Genomic DNA, 5,661 nt, shown 5'->3' with positions numbered 1-5,661 from the left:
ATACAACAATTCTCTGTAACAAGATTAACTAAATAACAACTCTATACACCATCAGATGTAAGACCACTAGTGTCAGCTGGAAAGGTTTGAATAGATTAGGCAGAGTACCCCCTAAAACGTATAGGTGAATGAAACCAACCATAAATAATAATTATGGTCAATGAATTCCACAACCCAAAGTAACAATAGCTGAAGTCAGTTGTATACTTAAGACAAAAAAATCATATACTAAGACTAATAAACCAGAAAAACTGATATTCTGGAGAACGGGCCAACACTACAATTCAAAACATGGTATCCAAAGGGGATAATATATATGTAGTGGTGTACAAAGACACTTGACCAATCAGGTGAAAATTGATACCATAAGTAGCTCTTATGTGCAGTGTAATCAGCATATAATGACCACAATGCTACATATCAGTAAACTTAATACCAATAATATATCACAACCATCTCAATATGGTTGGCCAATATGGAAATTCAGCCCAACCACTACAAGTTCTGATACAATGATAGCCCTTGTGGTACAAATGAAATAACATAAAGATCTATCGCATCCAGTACATGATGCTATGTATCAAAATCAACCCCAAAAGAATTGTTCAAGTAAATAAACCAAAATAATACACTCGAATTTCAATGTAGTGCGGTCCCCTCCTACATATATTCAAACTATGTTATAAAATAAAAAACAAAAAGACTTAGCCTAAAGTACTGTGACCACACTACATTGAAATTCGTGTGTATTATTTGGGTTTATTTGCTTGACCAATTCTTTTGGGGTTGATTTTTCTACATAGCATCATGTACTGGATGCGATAGATCTTTATGTTATTTCATTAGTAATGATATTTTGGGTCTGGAACAGACCCTTAAAGACAAAAAAACTAAGAAGTTTAGCAGAGACTTAGGGGATTACGAAAGAGGTAAACCTTTTGATTACCCCAAAAATGTGAAGTTTAACCTTCCTGATAGGAAGCCCCCCCATGTTTAAGAGGAAAAGTCCCAAATTCATTTTGAAGAAGAATAGGGATACCCCAAGCTACAACTCTGGGGATGAATCCTCCTCAAATACAGAGGTGGATGCATACCACACAGTCAACTTACCTGATCCAAAAAGAAGTAATCTGGGGCACCCTTTAGGGCCAGGACTCACAGAGGGGGAGGAAGCACAAATCCCGTAAGCAGTCTATAGGGATTACTCAAGTTGATGAAACAACAATAGTTTTGTGTATGAACGTACACAATATATTGCCAGTGGTCCTATCTGAATCAGAAACTAATGTCGTGGATAAAGGTATAAATTTTGTGCCTGGCTTTTTTGTCCCTGAACATTCTTCCGCCAAAGATGCTATGGATTTTTGTAGATTGTTAAATCTTAGATTATTTTTTGAAGATAGTGCGCCTAATGCAACTGTTGTCTTTAAATTTCAAAGATCTACTTTCATGCCCCCCATGTCATCTACTGTTTCTATTTTTTTACATAATGTTCTCAAAAATCTTCATTTCAAAAAGTTTAATGATTTTTCTTTTTCCAACAACATTACCCGTGCGAGATACTATGTATTGATAAACTCAAGAATAATAAGAATATTGTGATTTCATCAGCAGATAAAGGAGGGGCTGAAGTGGTTCAAGATTGGGCCTCTTACCAGGCCAAGGCCATTAATAATTGTAGGTACTATACTTGAATGCCTTTTGATCCTACTAAGGAGTTCAAATTGGTTATTGATGCCTTTTTAAGGGGAAGCCAATGAAGAGGGTATTATTACTAATTCAGACCTGACACAACTGACTGTTCAGACACCCAAAAAACAGCATCTTTATCTTTTACTGAAGATACATAAGGATCCTGTCTGTCCACCTGGTAGACCTATAGTGTCAGGAAATGGCTCCCTTAATGACCCCTTTTCTGAATATTTGACTTACTATTTGAACCCATTATTGCCCTTGGTTAGGTCACGCATTCAAGACATAACACAGCTCTTGAGGGTTATATCAGATTCACAGTTGGAAGCTGATTGGCTTCTGTGCACCCTGGATGTTACGTCCCTTTATGCCAACATCCCACATTGGGCTGGGTTGATGGCCCTGCAACATTGGCTGGATGTATCGGAACTCTATTGACCTGGGTTTAACATGTTCTTAGTTTGCCTAACGGAACACGTATTGACTAAAAATGTTTTCTACTTCCAAGACCAATGATTTTTACAGATACAGGGGACAGCAATGGGTGCTTCTTTCGCACCCATATATGTGGATCTATTTATGGCCTACTTAGAGGAGGAGTTCATTTATAACTCCAGCCACAATCTGTTTCTTGATGAAACAGACATCTGGAGGCGTTACCTTGATGATAGTTGTCTTGTGTGGAAATCGGATGTTACTTATCTGGAGGAGTTTGTGACTTATCTCAATGAAAATAAATGGGGTATTGAGTTTAAAGTCAGTTTCAACAAAACCCAGATTACTTTCCTGGATGTTCTGGTTAGTCATAAGCCAAACAATACTTTAGATACCCAAGTTCATAGGAAATTTCCATAGTATAATTCACTCCTCCATGCTAGTAGTTTCCACCCAAAACATGTGATTTGGAACACCCCCAAATCTCAATTCCTCCACAGTTGTAGAATCTGCTCTGACACCCAAACCTATCATCACAACAAACAGGATCTCATTTCCTGTTTTCAGGACAGGGGTTATTCATCTGGGAACATTATGGGGGGCATGTAATTGGGTCGCGAATCAGGATAGATCCAACCTTTTGGAATATCATAAAAAACCTTTGGCGAACAATTCCCCATCAGATTAGCTCATAGGTTCATACTAGGCTATCTGCCCTGGGGCAATTACAAGCCTAGCCCAATTTTATTTGGCTTACGCCACCCCTTGATTTGAGTATACTGTGCCCTTTTTAAGGTTTAGTTTACTGTGCCTCTGTCTAATAGTGACACAGAAGTAATCCCCAGGACAAACCTACGATCCCCCATCCACTCATCAAGTTTCTTCTTGAAGAGATTCAGTGAGGTGCTCTGCCTAGCATGAATTGGAATTCTATTCCAGAGCGAAGGGAGCCTCTGGGTTATGAATCTGTCCCTCCAGCAAGTTCTATTTATTTCTGTGCTGAGGTTTAGATTATATCACCCCAGATGGGACTCAAACCCACAATCCCTGGCTTAGGAGGCCACTGCCTTATCCATTAGGCCACTGGGGCCTGACAGTAAGATTATATCACCCCAGATGGGACTCGAACCCACAATCCCTGGCTTAGGAGGCCAATGCCTTATCCATTAGGCCACTGGGGCCTGACAGTACTTTTGATAGAAATACCAATGCCTTCATGCGGACAATCAATAGACATTGAAATATCTTGATGGGGGATGAGAGACTTGCTAGCTGTTTAGGAGACAGATGTTCTTTTTCATTTCGGAGGGGCCGTACTTTAGGATCACTGTTTTCCCATTATAAAGGTACGGGTTACAATAGGGAATTGTATGTGCAAAGAACTCTTACAGGGGATATTCTGAAGGGTTGTATGGCATGTGGGCATTGCTCACATTGTCATAGGGTTTTTAAAACAACTGAATTCACCAGCCAAAATACACCCGATGTGTACAATATTGAGTTTTTTGCCAATTGTAGTACCCCATGGGTGATCTATTTGGCTACATGTTCTTGTTCTGCCTTTTATATTTGGCAGATGTCACGGCATTTGAAATTCAAGATAGGTGAGCATATCAGTGACATTAAGAATAAAAGGCAATCAAATGCCCTTTACAAACACACCTTGAAACCTACACAGGCAAACTTCAAGTTCATGACTATTGACTGTATTAAGGGTGAATGTAGTGATAAATCATGCTGGCACTCCATATTAAATGTTAAAGAGAAGAAATGGATAATTAATTTGTGGGGTTTGTTCTCCCCAGGTTTGAATGAACATTATTAATTAATGATGTATGATCCAATGGGATTGTTTGGTGCACTAGTTTTATGTCTTTATAAGAGGGTTTGCTTAACCCATTAGTTATGGCACTTCACTGAAGAAGTCATTCTGTCCGAAACTGGTTTGGTTTAGGAGGTTTTGGGTTTATTCCCTACACCTATGAGCTATTTTTTGTATTAATGCGCTATTAGTTTTACTTTATGTGTATTTTTACACATTAAATTTATGTTGGTATTCCACATGCGGTGCTGGCTTTATTTTTGACTTTGCAGCTGTATGTTTGGAGCCTTTGCACCTGCCGTATTTGTGGGTTGCTGTATTCTAGAGTATATATCTCCCAAGCACTTAAGACCAAATTAGCATATGCTGGTGCCATTTTAGGGTCTATATTATATGAACAAACGTTCATATAATCGATCGCTCTAATGAGCGAAAATCCTGGAAAATGAAAACAATATTGTGGGGTGCTGCGCCCCTCACTCCCCCGCTAAATATATATTCCAACTCTGAGATTGCACTACAGTGAGGAAAGAGCAAATACTCCAATCTTCATTGTACTGCAATCCCACAGCATGCATCGGGATTTCCAGCTTTTTCGCTCATTAGAGCGTTCGATTATATGAACTTTTGTCCATATAATACATTTTGGCAAGGGTGGAGAGGTACACTCAAGCACTGTAGCTTAAATCCAATACAAAAATAAAAAATAAAAACTTAGAACAATACTGATAAGGAAACAGAAGCAATAACAGTAAAGACAGCTTTTCAGAGCACCTGCAATATGCCCAGTAATGACTCCTTCTGCAATTTGTAAGGAGTTACATGGATTGGTAACTTGTCTAAATACGATTGTAGATTCTTTTTTATAAGACCCATTGCTTCTACTGCTATTGGAACTATCTGGGTATCTTTCTTCCACATTGCTCTTATTTCTGCCTGCAGATCCTGATATTTTATGACTTTGTGTCTCTCTGTACGCAAGACTCTGTAGTCACTGGATGTGGCGATTTCAATGATCAGTGCTACTCTTGTCTTCTTTTCTTGAACCACTGTATCTGATTTTTTAGCATTCATCTTTTGAACTGTTAGTAATGGATGATCCCATGTGATGTAAACCTCATAATTTTCTATGATACTTTGTGGATCCTGTTTCCAGTGTTTTTCAGACACTTCAGTATGATAATGTTTGCACAATCCCCAGTGCAATAATCTTGCTACATTATGCCTTTCAGTATACAGTCCTTCTGCCATTAGTATGTTGCAGTCTGCAACATGGTGTGCAACTGTTTCCAATTTGGTTTTACAAAACCTACATTTGTTTGTTTCTCCCACATGTTCAATGGACGTTGTAAACCAAGGTGTATGTAACCCACTATCTTGGGCTGCCAGTATTAACCTTTCATTACTTGGTTTGAATTTGCCTCTCCTTAACCATTCCTGCGTTCATTCCTGATTACCATGAGTTTCTTCCAGACGTTTCTATACTTGCAGCTATATTTATGCTTTTTCCACATTTCCTGCCCTCTCATCTGGTCCTTCACCTTATATTATTTCTTTTTGTTTTTTAGCAGATTCAATTGCTGCCTGATTTTTATCCACTTCTGGTTTGATTTCCATTCCTGCTTGACACTGATATGCTTCTGCTAAATTAAGCAGAAAAATCATCTTAGATTTATTCGTCTTACGTTTGGGTCTTGTGAGGTCAGCAGATA

At 38.6% G+C, this 5,661-nt stretch overlaps 1 non-coding gene across 1 annotated transcript; it reads right to left on the bottom strand.

Annotated features, from left to right (window-relative positions):
- Positions 1-3,235: 3,235 nt before the first annotated feature.
- On the bottom strand, positions 3,236-3,308 carry TRNAR-CCU. The gene has a single exon. It is a non-coding gene; the product is annotated as a tRNA-Arg (tRNA).
- Positions 3,309-5,661: the final 2,353 nt, after the last annotated feature.

Source organism: Protopterus annectens, chromosome 1.part1, assembly GCF_019279795.1.
Source record: "Protopterus annectens isolate FY-2018-M chromosome 1.part1, PAN1.0, whole genome shotgun sequence".
Taxonomy (NCBI): domain Eukaryota; kingdom Metazoa; phylum Chordata; order Ceratodontiformes; family Protopteridae; genus Protopterus; species Protopterus annectens.
Note: the sequence above shows the minus strand (reverse complement) of the source record. Positions and strands in the feature narration are given on the sequence as shown.